This window comes from Rhamphochromis sp. 'chilingali' (assembly GCF_963969265.1).
Source record: "Rhamphochromis sp. 'chilingali' genome assembly, chromosome: 20".
Lineage (NCBI taxonomy): Eukaryota > Metazoa > Chordata > Actinopteri > Cichliformes > Cichlidae > Rhamphochromis > Rhamphochromis sp. 'chilingali'.
The window spans coordinates 17,942,071-17,959,974 of record NC_137947.1 but is presented as its reverse complement, the minus strand read 5'-3'; the positions used below and the strand labels follow the sequence as shown (position 1 = coordinate 17,959,974).

The window sequence follows — 17,904 nt, the reverse complement described above, 5'->3', positions numbered from 1 at the left end:
AGCAGATCATTACATGGAGAAACCTTTGGAATGCAAGCATGCTGATCCACACAGGTATGCACACATGGGTATTCACAGACGCGGACTAAAGCTTTCTTGGCTGCTGCCTCAAAGCACACTGTGCGCTGTCTATCTTGCGTGCTGCACAATATCGTTTATTATTTAGTAAATATTGATATCTATGACTAGCTAGTTTATTGTGATGGTGCTTTGTTTTCTCTATTATTATGTTACTCTTTGTTGTTTGCTGTCTCCTCTGTTTGTTTGTTTGTTTGTTTGTTTTTGTTTTGTTTTTTTTCTCCATACAGGTGACCCAGGAGTTCTTTTTTTTTTTTCTCTCTCTTCCCCCCCCTTCTCACCGTCTCTTCTCCCCTTTGGTTTTCTTTCTTTCTCTCCCCCTCTTTCTCTCATTCATTCCCCCTGTCCTATTTATTAAAAAAAAAAAAAAAAAAATGACAAAGGATGAACTGAAGCTCTGCCATCACGTAATGTCGCATACTGCTGTCATTTAAAAAAAAAAAAAAAAAAAAAAAAAAAAGGAAAAAAAGTACAAGTATCCACTCGCTGGGGCGACCAAGCTAAAAGAAGCATTTACCTAAGTAAACATTTACCAACATACTCAAGTAGCTAAACAGTGCAAAGCTTGTATAGTTAAAATATATTTAAAGTACCTAAAGTAAATGTACTTATCATGTAGAATGGCTATTTTATGAATCATATATGCAGGATATTATTGGATCATAATTACTGATTTATCTCTCGCTAATGTTGGAGCTGCTGGTGATTTTAATGTATGTATTGCTCTGTAGCTTGAGATATAATATTGCAATTTGTCAGCAAAAGAATTTAAGTTCAAATAAATAGGATAAACTACTGTGTAGTGGAGTAAAAGAAAGCAGCACCGCATGGAAATACTTATATTAAGTACAAGTATATCAGTAATCCTCAGTAAAGTTCAACCCCTTATTGGACATGCCCCTGAGCTGGAGTCACTGCGGTCATTGCTTTTTTTGGCTTTTGACTCTTATGGTCCTGTTCTCAGGACTTTTTGCTCACACCTCATATTTAAGATGTGCTATGTGAGATTAATGGGGAGTTGGAGTACAGACTTATCAATCAACTAGTCCGCTTGTCTGGGCTTGATCCTGGACCACTTACAATCCTTCTGATTTAATGTGTAATAAATTAGTTTTTAAGGTCGTTGCATTCATGAAAATGAAGACAAGTAAAGTTTTATGAATCACCACTGAATAAGATTTCTACTTCTGGTGACTCGTGCACCCCTGCTGGCCTCAGACTGAATCCTGTCAAAGTCATCTTCCCCACTCCCTGCAGCTTCAATCAAAAGGAAACACTTAATATCCCGCAAGACCTCACTTCAGACTTCTTCCATACTGGGAATCCTTTCAAAGTGACAACATGACACAGAGTGGGTCTCTTCTTTTTCGGTGTTTGTTTCCAAACAATAACCAGAAAATGAGACACAAATCTGAGGGGATTTTCCCTGGTTTTGTACGGAGCAGTCGAGAAGTGCGGTGACATGTCACTGCTATTAATTCATCCCTTCGCAGATGTTCTATTCAAAGCCAGATTTACTGTCTGCATGGAGGTAGTTTACCAGTAGATCTGTAGCTTGATAGACAGCAGAAAAAAGGAAAATAAAGTCTGACAGAAAAGAGCAGGTGGTGTGACAAATTAAAATGCATCAGTAGTGTAGTGTTACCAGAATCTTAATTGGTGAAAGTGAAATGACTGATTTTGTTGAGCATAATCTCTGAGCAGAAATGTATGGGTATCCCTTAATTATTAATTTCAGCATTGTTAAGAGTCTAACTGTGCCCCGTATCCACTCATAGCTAATGTGGCATTTACATAACTGGTATGATTTCCCATCGTACCACTGAATAGATCGCTCTCAAATCACAAGAAATAAAGTTCCCTGTGTGAATACTAAAAGTCTTTTCCCTGTGGTCTCATCAAAATATATGCAGGTCACTAGACACTTGTCCAGGCACCACTTACAGCCACACAGTTCCATTATGTACCTTAAATTACAGCATAAATTATCCCTGTCACAGTTAATATTATCAAAACTTTATCACACCAATCCAATTTCTGTTACAATGCGTGCAGAGCAATTACTGTGTCTGATGTGTAATGCAGAATCCAGCAGAACCTTTTTATCCCCCTCCAAAAATGTCATACCGCATTTCGCTGCCAGAGGGACAGTCAACTCCTGCCAAATGTGGAATTAAAAGTTTATGTTCCTTTCCTATAAAGCAAATAGAATAACTACCAACCAAATTATAAAACCATATAGATATATGCATACTCAATAACCTTTTTTTTTTTTCTTCCTTTTCTTAAATTCACCTTTTTATGACACCAACAACCCCCCGTCAGGTACATAGGTTTCAACTCAGAAGAAACGCGACAGTGACATGATCTTTATCTAATTTAAAAAAGGTTTTATTTAATTTCCTGAAGGTTAATGAGAAGTTTATCATCCGCGACAAAATCCACTTTTTCTTGCTAACAACGTAGCGGGTTGTGATAAGGCAGAATGCTCACGCTCAGCAAAAAGAAGATGAGACTAGGATCCACAGAGAAGGGAAAGCTGCATTAGTATTCTGTGTTTGCTGGCAGGTATAAAGTGCAGAGCAGCAGTCTCTGAGTTTATCCCACCCATGTTTGCTTTCTGCCACATAAGATCAAGGGTTACATACACCTGTCCAGCTAAGTAAATGAGGTGGGTGGATGCCTGGAACCATCATGTATGACCTTAACACATTTCTGATACCTTCACCCACCAGCAGGAGGGATAAAGGTGGCAGCTGTTTTAACAAACAGAGGTGTCTGGAGAGCCAAAACATCCTAAAACGTCATATAATATTTCAAATAGATTTGTAACATTAGAAACTGTTGAATTTTTGTACTACTCACACTTTTATATACACACTTAAGATATGTGGAGGGATGAACAGAAGGCTAATTTGCTAATGGTTTCTATTTCTTTCCCTTTTGGGGTATTTTTATTAATTGCACTCTAGTTAAATTGTGCTTATCCCTAAGATAAGTATTACTCTCTACAGAAAAGAGCTAATCCAACTAAGAAAACGAAAATCAATTTCAGAAACTTCAATTTAAATACAGTTTTTCACAGGAACTATCTAAAAATACTGAGAGCTTTTTTCCCCCCATAATCATAAGTAAACAAAGAAATACCATTAATTATTTAATTTAGAAAGTATATAATGTTTTTAACTTTTTGCCGTTTCTCTTGCAGCCCCAACATTAAGAATACACTTCAAGTCAAACTATACCTTAATATTCACTTGGTACAACTTTCACCTTTCACCTCTGAACATAGGCCACTGGTTACATTAACTATTAATTTGCATCATGACAATACTCATTATCCAACATGCTTCTCAGGGAAACAGTCAGCCGTGTGCTACCTGGAGAGCTGTCAGCGTTACGTTCAAAATACACAAGCACCGATCTACAGGCCAGCGAACATTTTCTGTGTTCGGCCAGTCAACCTCATGTATACAGCAGCTCAGCTAAACAGTTGCATGCACACTTGTCCTTAGTGTCGAAGCTCCTCAACATAAATGAGGACACAAAGTTTGCCAAAATAACAGCACAAGCATATTAATCTCAACAAGCCTAATCACAGATATTTTAAAGAAGCTAACAAAGGCAAACTGGCTAAAGCTAAAACTCAAAGCCAGCAGGCTCAGTATGAGCCTGAGTACAAGCAGAAGATCAGAGCAGCTACAAGGAAAATTATGGAGATGAGGGAAAAGAGGAAAGAGTTGATGTCCTGTAATCTGAAAAAAAAAAAGAAAAAGAAAAAAGAAATACAACCAAAATATATTTCCATAAACAGTAAGAGGGGAAGAAAGAAATGACAGAAAAGACACTCAAACTATATTATGTGCCATTTTCTTATAAGGTACCTTTCTTTAATATCCTTACACAAAAAAACAACAACAACAAATTAAGAATGTTATCACTGTAGAGGTCATACTTCAAATAAATATCATCACAAATTAGGGAAAAAATTAAAAAGGTTTTGTCTCCCTTAACAAATCACAGATTTAATGCACTGCCTGGCAATCGCACAAAGTGACGCTAAAAATAGCATCCCAAAGAAAGATGGGTTTTCAGAAAAAAAGTGGAGAGGTGTTCCCAGCTTTCACAGCTCCATGAAAGGCTGTGTGGGTAAACTGTTCAATAATTTAAGAATGAAAGAGTCAGAGAATCCAGAGAAATGTCTAGAACTGAGCCACAAGCCCAAAGAATCTAATATTGAATAGCTGTGATCTTCAAGCTCTCATTCAGCACAGCATTGAAAACAGACATGTTTCTGCAGTGGAAATCGCCACATTGGCACAGGAAAACTTAAAACCTACTGTCAGTGAACACAGTTTGTCCACGCATCCTCAAATACCAGCTCAAAAGTACAATAAATAAATAAATGAACGCACACATAACCAATCATCACCTTGTTTCTTTGGCCCACGTGCATATAAGAGAGATTGATGGAAAACTCGAACCTGAGAGAAATGAATGACTTTAATATAAATTATGGACACAGAGTCTTCTGGGCTAAAGAGGACAGAGACAATCCTGCTTATTTTTAGCAAAAACCCCACATTCAGTGTTGCATATGGAATCTACCAACTGAGCATTTGCGCTCCTGTTAATTGTATCATCCTGAATATTTTTTGAGTTTCTAATGATAAACTCAAAGGATGTACCCATTTGCAAAAAGGCAGAAATCACTTAGCAATTACACATAATTATTAATTTGCTTGAAATGCCCCTTCCAGCCCATTGAAAAAAATGGATACATAGAACAGAGGCACCGAGGGATGGTAAGGAGTGAGAGAGAGACAGAGAGAGAAATAAAAACAGAGACAGACGGAGGGCACAAAGCTCATTCTTGTGAATAAGAGATGTGAGATGTTGCCACGGTGATATGCCACTTGTGGGAATAACTGTGAATGCAATGTGCCAGAGAAATGCATGCAGCTGCAGCAAAGTAATAAAAAGGGATCACAAAACAAAGGCATTATTCAGTCTTCAGAGGCTAGGACAGTCTGCCCTTTTGGCCCCTTTTTCAGAGGGAGTTTTATGCTTTCATTACTTCATCTCAGTATACCAGTGATAGATCTCTCCCTAGCCTCTGGTTTGCAGTCAATTTATCAACAAGAATATTTCCAAAGAAACTGACGTAACTGGAGGAAAAAGAGGATGTAATTTCTAATTAATTGATCTTTTTGAGGAGAAATTTTCATACTTTTTAATACAGGTATGAACAGAATTACATCAATTTAATACATTTAATAGAGTTTTAAATTAACATACCTATATAATTAGATAGATGTAAGAAAATGGTACATAATATGGTTTGATAGCTTTCACTGATAACAGCTTAGACCTGCTGCGTAATTTTTTTCTTCCTCTGTGTCTGCTTATTAAATTTTTTTGTTTGTTTGTTTTATTCCCACCTGCTTTTTTCATATGATTTTTACTACATGAATTCACAGAGGGGCAATCCCAGTTTACTTCTCTGTGAATCACTACCTTATCGTGGTGGAGGGCTTTGTGTGTCCCAGGGATCCCAGGGGAGTCCGGCTTTGTCTCAGTCTGAAGTTGCCCGTGAGAGGCGGCAGGCTCGGGTGGGTATTTAAATGTATTTATTTATTTATATTTATTTTGATAATCTCTAGTCCTGTGTTCAGTGTGTTTGTATTGCTTCCTCCCAGTCTCATTATGTCTGATTAGTTTCAGCTGTGTTTCCCATCCCCTTATCATCCTCTGTGCATTTAAGCCCTCAGTCTTCCTCTGCTCGTTGTCACGTCATCCACATTGGCTGTGCGTTCTCATGTTTGTTGCAGGTTCCCTCATTATGCCAAGTTGTGAGCTCTTCATTTCCAAAAGTCCAAGTTTCTAGTTTATCTTTTGTTTGTTTGTTTTGGTGTGTTTTCTGTATCTTTTTGGTTGTTGAATCACAGGAATAAAGCTGCCTCTGAGTTCTGCGTTTGGGCCCTACCCTCACCTGCCACACAGCCTTCTGAGACATGGAGGGGCCTTATTGAGAGGAACAGCCTGACAGATCTGAACTTGAGTGGTGTGTGTTACCGGACTTCTGTGCAAGTTTGTCCATATTAAACACAATGTTCTAATATAAGGGTGTCCATAAGTGACTCTGGATAAGCACAAGAGGAAGGATGGACGGAGATTGATCTACCTGAAGGATACTTTGTCCCCACATTCACTATGACTGTGCACATATCAGACAATCATAATAATAATAATAATGATAACAGAAAATATCTCCCTACATTATTCATGCATGCAGTCAATTACAAGTGTGTCTTTGCCAGGTGAGGAGGCGACAAATTAAATTAACACCTTGGTTCCTAAAGACGAAAAAAATACTAAGGAAAACAGTGGTTGGAGACCATTTGACCGAAATGACTGTGACTGTGCAACCTTTGCCTTTGAAATGGATGCATCAAAGACATGGTCTTAGACCACTCTTCAGTCAGTTGCTGTCTTCAAGTCAGCTTTAGTGAGTGAAGATGGCGGTAAAACAGGAAGAAAACGACAATAAGACAGAGTTAGTTTGCTGTCACTTTTCAACTGAAGTGGTTCATATTCAACCCACACAGTCTGTTTGTGAGATTCTCATGGTTAAATGTGATAAATTGCAAATTTAAATCAGAAGTGTCGACATGTATCAGAGGAGAAGGGCAAAATCCTAGGGCTAAGGGCCGACCTCTTCTCAAATAAAATGCAAGAGACTGAAGAAAAATCATGTTAACAATATTAGTTTTAACTCTTCTGGGGACGAATTATTCTATTACATTGTACAAACTATTTCCCCATAAAAACCTGAAATCTGTGTTTAACAACTATATGATTACTGCTGTGAAAAGACATGCAGAGATGTTTTCTTTGTGTACTGATTTTTATGTAGAAATGTGACTAAAAGCTTTAAACACTGGAACCTCTCTGCTCTTGAATTAAGCAGGAATGCAGGGCTCTGCACTAAACACCCAGGACCAAGTAAAGAGCAACAGGACAGAGCAACCAACTGGTCACCACAAGCACTTGCAATCAGTACTAGACACCAAAAAAAAAAAAAATGTGAATGCAGTCTCTCACCAACCACTGCTTTTTACTCTGTTGCAAAGAGGCTGTCCTATATTTTTTTTAAATATAAATTCTCTATAAAAAATCTCTATAAAAAGCCTAAAATAACACCTAAAAAAACATATAAATCATCCAAATAAAGCTTATGTAATATATGTGAAAGAATATTTTCTCCCTCTAAAAACTTTAGAGGGAGTCCCTTTCCCTGTATGTCTCATTTTCACCTGCCCCTTAACACTCCTCTCCCTCCCTTCTTTCCTGTGTTTGTTACATCAACTATGATCATCCCCTAATGATCTCATGGAAACTCTGAGCAGTAAGTGGCGGGCTCTGGAGGTGATGTCTTTTAGGGACACTCTGTGGCCGTCCCGTCCCAGGAAACAGAATCCCAGTGGGGGTAAACGGATCTGAAACCTGGCTTAGCAGATGGTCCCCACTGAGCTGACTCCTCTAATAAGCAATTAGAAGCACTAACATGACACGAGTGACAACAGCATATTCAGGATGAACCTGAAACCATATATATGACCAGGCCTTTTATGAGAATCAAAGGAGGGTCAGAAAGTTGCTGTTGTTTTTTAAAATAAACAAGGAAGCATGTCATACAGAGGCTACACATGGAAATCTCACACTTAATCCTGCACCTTCTAAAGCTCTGCACAGCACAAGAGGTGTTTTTCCCGCCAAAATAAACCCATTATGTGACGGCCTCTTTTTATGTAGGTCAGTTTTAGGAGGAGTACAACCATCATCATCCATCTTCCACCATGGATGTTGCTGCAATAATAACCTGTCCACCCTTTAAAGCAGAGGTTGGGAATCAGTCAGCCCCATCTCTACTGATCCTTCCACTCCCACACCAACTTTCTGTGTGACTCAGACCTGCTGATGTATAGATGAGACAGGCTGAGAAGAGGAGGCAGTTCCAGCTCCACAGAGCAATTGACATGCGGCATATAAGCCTGCACCAAGAAAATGTTGAATGTTAATAATGTGACACTTTATCAGTGCCCACTGGGAAATTCTCATAATGCTTAACCCACTCCAGGGAGACTGGGGCATGAAGCATGAAGTGATTTAGATGGCAACACGATTGGATCCATCTCCAGGTCAATTCCAAGTCACTGAGTGTACTTCTCAATTAAGGGTGATCTATATTTGTCTCTGCAGATATGCTGTTAAGTTGTTGACAATGCATCCTTCTGCTCTTCTTTCAGCTGTTCGTCCAGTAACAAGATAGTTTCCCCTCCCAGTCTCAACCCTCCTGGTCTTTTGCATGTTTAGCAAATGCTAACCTTAACCTATAAACTATGGAGCCGCTTTACAATATAGAGAAAATCCAAATTGTTTGGTTGAGCCTTTCTTTCCACTACACAGCCAAGATGGTGTCCATGAGAGCATTCAGCTAGCTCCAACTTCACTTTGTAGTTATAACTTGACCTTTTTCACTATATTGCTTTTTTTCACAATATAGAGAAAATCCAGGTTAGCTCTGTCACCTCACTGCAAGAAGGTCCTACTGTAGGTCCTTCCTTGTTGTGTTTTAACTTAAATATCTACAACTTAAAGATAACTTATTTGTATAACTGAAGGACTCTTAATACTTCACCGAAATAAGCTATAAATGATTTATTAAAAAGAACATTAAAATAGAGATCATTCACTCTTGTTCAATTTGTTTTATCAGTAGTATTGCAAGCAAAGGAATTTTCTTTCTTTGGTCATTTTGGCAACATCGTCTGTCCCTAATCTTGTTTTCAGAAAAAATTAATAAATGTGTCTGGCAGCAAGAGGGTTGTTTAAATTGGTCGGATCACTGTGATGCTGCAAGTTCTGATCCATTAGATATGCGTCATCCTGGAGGCACTGAGTCACTCAGCACTCCTCCCTGAGACCACACCAGGCAGCCACGACAAAGATGAGATGGGGAAAGCGCAGTCTTAGATCTGACAAGGGTCTCCAAATAACAAACACGAGAATGTCTGCATCTTCTCTGACTGCCTGCTTAGGTCTCTGTCCATAGCCACGTAATTTTCTGCCTGTCTGTTTTCCTCCCGTGTTGATTCTTTGCTGTGTGACTGTGTACTCCTGTCTGTCTCTCGCCTGCAGTCTAATCTGCTTGTGACTCTAAATGTAATCTCATTTCTGACTACCCTGTCACTCTTCAGCCCGAGGCTTCAGCAGAGCATAAATAATCATATTGTAAAAAGTAAACAGTCATTTGCTTGTGGCTTTAATTTTCTAATAGCATGGGCCACTTGTTTAAGAGCTAGAGTGGGTTTGCTGTAATTATCTAAGTGATTTTGGATTTCCTTATGACACACTTCAAGGGCAATGTCACCAGAGTGTTTAAAAAACAAAGACTAAAAATAACCAGAGACAAAATGAATGTGTGCTGTCTCAGTGTCTCAGACACTGTGGCCTGTAAGTCACAGACAAATTTGATCTAATAGGGAAAAGGTTGGGCACCCAGATAAATGAGACATTTAGTGTCTGCTCTCTTGACCTTTTCCTCTGCAAAACAGTTTGAAGGAAGGTGGGACAGACAAAGGTCGCAGGGACTGCAGCACAAAACGATGGGTGTAGGTCACCGACTCTTTAGCAACACAGGCGCAGGTGGCAAATGGATGGGTTAATAGATGAGAGAGGAAGAGAAAAAAAAAAAAAGAGGGACGAGCAAGGATGAGTCATCGCACAAAGCCTTATGATAGGCCTAAAGGGGGGGCTGCAGGGAAAACCATTCATGAGGACAAATTGACACAAGCTAATGCAAAGTTGTAAAATTCTCCCTAGTGCTCTAGAAATGTAAAAGCCAAGGGAGAAATTGAGCAATTATAACTACACTACATACTCCAATGTGAATGGTATAAAAGAAATTTTACCCCGGTGTACATTTTAAACAATTTAATAAATGTATCCTCTGTAAATTTGCCATTTTAAGAAGTTCAACACAGATGAACAGCACTGTGTACACTTCTTAAATAAACCAATGTGTCTACTATCAGAAAATATAGAGCATGATAGCAGGGATCCTTGTTCTTTTCTTTCCTCCTATGACACGTTGCTTTCCCTCTCATCCCCCGTCCACCTCCTCCTCCTACACTCCTCTACTACTCAATACAAGGCTTATGTTTTTTATGTGGCGGCAGCCCAAAAGGAAAAAATAAGCCAGGAGGACCTGACTTCACACTGCTGACCAGTGGCAATGGTATGAACACAAATTCTGAACCACAGCTAAATCTCACCATTGTAAATCTAAATCAAATACAATAGTGTCTCTTATCTACAAAGGTACCTACAAAATAATTAATTTGTAATTGTTTGCTGCCTTAAACACTGTATGCATGAGAGTTAAAATAATCAAATGGTTCTTTGTCACCACTGGACATAATACTCTTTCAGCATACAGCTTAATTTCTCTGAAAGGGACCGAGTCTGCCACACATCCTCTGGGCACTTTAAGGATTTAAGCTGACTTTTGACTGTGGATAATTACAGGTTATTTCAAATCAGATGAGGTCAGTAATATAGAGAGCAAACGCATCCATAGATCTTGTGTTGCAATGGACTCTCACCAGGGATAATGGACTTCAACTTATTTATAGCACATATCAAGCAGGTGAATTTGCCTGTGTTTGCCTGGTGGGAGGGGTTTAGAACAGACAGGGGAGCTACAGAAGGAGCGCTGTCTATTTTCAAAATCTAGCAGGCTAAAATTATAACAAAGTGAAAACAAAAATAGATCACCTTTCATAATGAGTTTGTGTGTGAACACATTCTATGTTGCTGTATTTAGTCTTTGAGCTAAAGCCAACATCAGGATGCCAACACTGCTAAAAATGCTCATGTAAAGCCCCAGTCACAAAAGCCTAGAGAACAGTCTGACCTCCTGGTAATTAGTGGTTGCTAAGGAAAAAAAATGTGCATTCCCGAAGCAGTTGCCAAAGAGTTTGAAGTCACTGCTAGTCTAGGTGTAAATGCTTGCCTATCTTTGGTCATGAGCAGATTGCCATGGTCGGCCATAGTTACAGTGGAAAATGGGACAAGTGCTTGGAGACAATTTGGCATCTTTGATGCGAACTACAGGGGGCTATGGCAGTCCACTGGTGCCTGGAGCAATAACAAGGAGGTTGTTGGTGCCTCTTGGTGACCAGTTTCACCTAGCAACAGCCAGCCAACTTCCAGCAACCACTCGCCAGCTAGCAAGAGAAAGGTGGCTGTTAGTCAACTGGTTTCTACGCTTGTGTGGCAGATGCCTTAAGCAAATGTTTTGAAGAGATGTATTAAAGTTTTGGCTAAATTAAAACTTTGAAATGAGATAAAGATGAAAAAACTTGAGGGAAGTTTAAAATGTTGCAATTCTTAGAGCAGGAAAATGAAACTCATTTTATGTGGGCGAAATGTGAGTGAAACTCCCCTTTTTAAGAAGTGAAGAAGTTTAACTACACACATACAGTAAAAAGGCACTTCTACTGTAGTAAAATTGAAAATAAATGAAAGAAAGCACATCTTTGGGCTTCAAATGTAAGAAATACATCTATAAAATTACAGAAAACTTCTGGTAGCTGTCTGTCCAGACTGTCCTGTAATTACAAAACAAACTTTTTGTTAATTCATAGAAAATGTCCATTATTTACATATGGATCCATTGTAAATAACACATTTCTTTAGTAGATAAGGTAATTCATAGGTTTATCTGTTGGCTATGGAGAAGGTCTTCATCGGTAGGAAAAGATGTGAAACAGTTAAAAGTCTAAAACTTATGCCATCTTTAATATTCTCCAAAGTCGGCCAGTGGACTAGATTTGAGTCTTTGCTGGGCCAATTCTGGTCCTCAGGCCTTATGTTTAACACTCCTGTTTTAGAGGATGACTTAATGTTTCATTCCAGTCCATTCAATACTTGATTTAAACTAAAAAATATCAGTCTTGTGGTGACACTAGGAGAAAAGTCAAGGAATCAGCAGTCAATATTCTTAAGACCATAAATTCCAGTATCACAGTCATACCATTTTCAGTCATTTATTCACCATGTAGCCATCTTATACATGTTTCTCTATACAGAGAACGCATTCATTACTTCTCCAGTGGCATAGTTGAGGATTTTTGTTTTCCTATGTACAGACCTTGTCTTGCACTAGACACATCACACTCCTTCTGCTCCCTCCACACCAATCTCTCTGCCACCGTGTTTATCCCCCAAGGTCGCTTTTGCCAAAAACAGTCATTCATCACTTTTCAGAGGATTTACGTCAATGCCAATTTGATTGCCATCAAACTGATAAATTGCGGCAAAAGACAAATTAATACACTGTGCAGCCTGATTAATCCAACAGCTGAGAGAAATGGAAGCAAGGCAAGGTGATAGCCTGGAGGTTTCAGAGGTCATGGAGTTTGAGTTAGGGGAATAGGAGCAGACTGGCTCAGAAATTGAGTTTCATTATGGTGGAACACACTGCTGAGGCAAAGTGTCATATCACCAAACTGGGGGAGTTAGGTGAAAAATGTGTCTGAGCCCACTGTTATTAATTTAGAAACAAACTAATTTGTTAAATGTGTGTGATTTCTGCAGAGATGGCCTCTCTGGATCTTCCAACATTGATGTAACTGATGATGTCTGACGGCCCCTTTTGGCACCCACTGAGGAAATTTACAAGTTTGTGAGCATTGTTGTTTTAAAGGCAGAGTTGGGTAATAAGTTTCAGTCATGTGCATTTGATTTTTAGTTATATTTGATAATGATGAATTAAAAAATACATAAAAATATGATGATTATGATAATGATTTGCAAAATACTGACTAGTCTTTCTGCATGCTGAGTATCTGTGTCTATATGTGGGCGGTTGTGTTTCTTGTAAAGATTTCTCATTGAGCTTTTACAGCAATGAAGTAAACTGCTCCCCCTGAACGGAAATAAAACATAATTTTGTAAAAACCATATGCTTGCATTCATGCAGGGAAGTGTAATTAGCAAGCACAAACAGCAACACATGGGAAACTGTCGCCACGAACATAAACACGCACATATAGCACAGAGAAACATACTGTGTCTACTCAGGCAAACACGTCTCTCATGCACACACATACATTCAGAGGCAAACAGTCTCTGGCAGTGCCCAACGTCTTCTGTAAACGAAAAAAAAGAAGTGCTTGCACAAGCCCAAGGACCTCTAGCACAAAAATGTACTTATACATGGGTGTAAACACAAACAGCGCCAGCATCATAAACAATCCCAGTCTGAAAAGTACTTTGTAGAGCACGGTGAATGACAGACGTTCTCTGCACAGGAATCATGGGGAGTGTGAGCGAACACTTATTTTCTCCCCAACAGGATGTTTGAGGACACATGGAAACGTGGTGAAACACACTTGCAGCAACCTTACACACTACGCACAATCTCACCTTGGTCTCTGCCAAGAAACGCACACAAGCACACACAAAGACACACTCACACAGTAAGAAATTGTTTGAAAAGAATGAGATAATAGAGGGGCAATCACGGGAAAAGCTACGTAGCAGGAAAGCAAGCATGTCAAAGAAATTTGTGCTTCCTGTCCTGTTGACTTCTATCATTTTACTGAAGTGTTTAAATAAAAGGAGCTGGCTAAAAAAGAAAAAAAGGTGTGGATTTGTCACAGCACTAGTTAAAATGAAAGTGTTATCACTTAGCTGTAAAGAGAAACAGATGTGTTGTATTTTCAGATGATAGGGGTCGATATGCAGAGTGCCGTGCAGTGTGTGGGTGGATGGTAGGCAGAGGGATGACCATAGGGTTTAGGGAGCGTGCCATGTGAACAGATGGTCTCTGGTTGCCACCCAAGATCCCATTAAGAAAGATGGCAGGACTGACCTATTTCTGGACCCACCGTGTCAGGCAAATCCACTGCACCGGGAGATAGGGGGAATATCTACATTCAGTGGTTATAATCCTTCGCTGTTTTTGTTGAACATTATGGGATTACACACATTGTCACTGTAACAATAATGCAGGAATCTATTACATGATACGCTGGGCTCATGTAGCACAAGAAGTTAGCCAACTCATATTTCCAGCTGTCCGAGTAGTTGCTTCCTCAGACGTTGTGCCCTTGAGCGCTTAATTAGGTCTTTCAGGAAAAACAACTGGGATGATACGGTTGTCGAAGTAACTGATGAGCTATCCACAGCCTGACGGGAGGTGCGCTCTTTTTCCACCTATGTTCCCGTACGCTGTCCCTTTGCGTGGACAGCTGTCTCATAAGGGCTCAGGGAGACACATTCTTCTGAGTGCACAGTACAGTCAATTAGTTGCTGCTCTGCATAAGCCTTTTTCCACCTGTCGATTAATCAAAAAAAACTTCATCACAAACTGGAACCTGCTAAAAATGCTGTGATTTTCTTCTCTTCTAATTTCAATCACTGTGTTAAAAAAATACATGTTTTCCCTTGGACGCAAACTTAGTGTTTGTATTTGATAAAGCGGTATTACAAAGGTGTGGAGAAAAAAAAAGAGCTAAACAACAATAACTACTAACCCATACAGCAGAACAACACTGGCTCACGCAGGCAACATTTCATCTCACTGGCATCTTTTTTTGTTGGTGACATGTTGGATATACTACGTGAGGGGTTGTTGGGGGTGGGGGGGGGTCTTTTGGGTAAGTCACAAAAGCTATGGTGAGGAAAAAATGTATTATCAGCACCTTTGCCTTACACACACACACACACACACACACACACACACACACACTTTTTTGTTCTTCTGCAATTTTCTACTTGTGCAGCCTGTGGCTCACCAATGGGATTATTTTTCAAGACATGATCGCCAACAACCAGAATGATCAATTCCCATGCAGCATGTCCGGTCCTGATGGCCATGCAGCGTAGGCGAATGTGTGCTCATTAACATTTCTTTCTGATCAGAGCAAATTAGCTCGGTAAAGTCACTGCACATCATTTAAAAAAAAAAAAAAAAAAACCACAGGCATTGCCTTACTCGTGCTGGCATTTCATCACAGTATGGAGCAGCATAGTTTCCTAAGCTCCAAAATACATTTTACAATTGCTTTCCCACTGGTCAGGTGCTCAGAGGTAACTTTTTCTTCTGAATGAAGGTAGCACCGTAAGTTGGCAGGAATTTGTTGGGGTGAACTCTGTTGTAAAAAACACATGAATAGTACAAAGGAGACAACCAGGCTCCCATCTGTGGTTAGGCTTAGGCAACGAATCTGAACATGAAAGTCAGTTTCTAACCTTAACGGAGGATTTGACTGAGACTTCCAAAATAATATATGCGACTCATTATTGCACAGCACATATAAATTTTTCTAGTAATTCAGTAAGCCTGGGGGTATAGCTGATTGTTCACAAACAGGGAAGTCATCAAGGCAGACAAATGAATGGGGGATGGAGGGCTCCGCCTACCAAAGACCATCCTTCCCAGTGTGCTTTTGTCCCTTTTCCATCTGGATAGAACCGAATGGGGTCTACATCAAGATGTAATCCCACCTGTCTGTGTGTGTGTGTGTGTGTGTGTGTGTGTGTGTGTGTGTGTGTGTGTGTGTGTGTGTGTGTGTGTGTGTGTGTGTGTAAGTGTAAAACACAGAGAGAAAGACTGAAAGTGCATGGTATTTCTACTCTGCTCTGCCCAGGCAGACGGCCCCCTAATGTCAAATGACCGAGCGCCACTACACAGCAGTTGCTATGGTTACCAGCCAGGTTCTGTGTACACGGATACTCATCGCAATCTCGATCTGCAGTGAAGCACCGATGGCAGAGCAAGAGCCCCGCAAAAGAAAAACTAAATAATATTAATAACATAAGAATTCACCTACCCACCCACATGCACATACATACACACAAATCATGTTTATACTGTATGCAGTACATGTTGAGAAATACTTGCATACATGCACCCACGAATGTTAATTCCACCCACATGAGAAGATACTGTACTCACTTCACCTTCACGTAGCACTCACTTGAGTAAATACTCAGTTGTGCTGCATATCATTAGAGTGAGCAAGTAAGCAAACACAGCCTGCTGGGCAGAATTATCAGCCCCAGCACAAGTAGCACAAATCGCAGTAGGCGATACACTGGGATATCACTATGGCTAGAAACCCCTCTAAAGCAGCCGGTGCTTTATTTCTCCCTGACTGTCACAACCACTCTGTTTTACTCTCAATCTGCCCGTCTTTCTCTCTGTTGGCGTGTCTCCCTATATGTTTCTTTGATTTATCTCTCACTCTCTCTCATATACACACACACACACCAATGTACATACAGGGCAGATTGGGAGCACTCAGTCAGAGCAGGAGATGAAAGGGAAGAGGGAGCTGTGTCCATGCCAATGGAGCTGTGTGAGTGGGGAAGTGATGAAAGAGAGGCTCATTTAGTAAATTGACAGTTCCCTTCGGGATTCTTCATCTTCTTCCCCATGAAAGGCCTGAATCTTTCTCAACTGCGAGCTATTCTCACCAGGCATGAGGAAGATGTCATATTCCAGCAAACATTAACAATGTCAGTATTTTAGTTTGGATCCATCTCTCTCCTCACTCCCACTGCTGCTCCATTCAATCCACAGATGCACAGCAGATGTCTGTGCAAAACACACCTACTTTTCATACGCTGATGTAAAATGAGATGTAAAATGAGCACTAGATGCTCCCTGACTAGCATACAAATGCAATGTGTTTCATTATTATTATTATTATTATTATTATTATTATTATTATAGTTCTGTCGTAAAATTCTTGAGCTACCCATCAGTATTTTTAAATGGTCTTTAGCAATAGTTCTCCAGGCTTTGTGAAGGTCATTGAAAGTTTTTCTTTGTACATCTAGTCTAGTCCGTGTCTGTCCTTTTAGAAAAATGTGTTCTTTTTGGTAGTTAAGAAACTTAACATTGATGAATCATCCAGGCATAGAAAAGATATCTAACTTCAGGGATAATCCATCCAGTCTACACATGAAAGACAACTTAGCAAAGAATCAATTTTAAATTATATCTTTAGACATTTTGCTAGCAGTCTGTGCAAAAAACACATAATTTGCTCCTATTTCTGTAGCTGAATTTTATATATATATATATATATATATATATATATATATATATATATATATATATATATATATCAAACAGACACCATTTAACAGACAATTACACAAGAACTGGACAGAGAATCAGTCAGTTTTATGTAATGATGTAGGGACGAGTTCAGGAGTTTGGTCTCTGAGAAGTCAAATTAGTCAAGCATGATAGCAAAATTATAAAGTAAACGTCAGAGCCAGTCAGCAAATGTTGCTCATTTGTAACCTTAATAGACATTTAGCAGGAAAACATAATTATTATCACAAATGATTACAAAAGCCCAGAAAAAGAAACTGTGGTAGTCCACAAAAAAACCCAAAAAAAAAACAACCTCAGCAATGAAAATATTTACACACAAATTTGAGCTGATACACTAATCAAGCATAACATTCAACTACTAAAACACATTTCTGTCTTCAGAAATATAAGTAAATACTAAGTAAACTGGAATTTGGCATGTTAATCTAAAAAAATAAAATAATGTGCTCTAGGTTTTTTTCAGCTTTTCTATAAAACTTTACATTTGAAAAATTCATGGATAGTAATAATTATGTCTTAGCATTGAAAATATCATTTCGATTAAAGACCTTATGCATAATTGTGGATTAGCCATTACAGAAACATAAAAATTGATTTTTGGTCATAACCAGTACTGTTAATTT

General features: G+C 39.2%; 1 protein-coding gene across 4 annotated transcripts in view; it reads right to left on the bottom strand.

Annotated features, from left to right (window-relative positions):
* The window catches only part of LOC308388332 (calcium-activated potassium channel subunit alpha-1a), a 149,547-nt gene that overhangs the window by 88,576 nt on the left and 43,067 nt on the right, over nt 1–17,904 (bottom strand). The window lies entirely within an intron of this gene.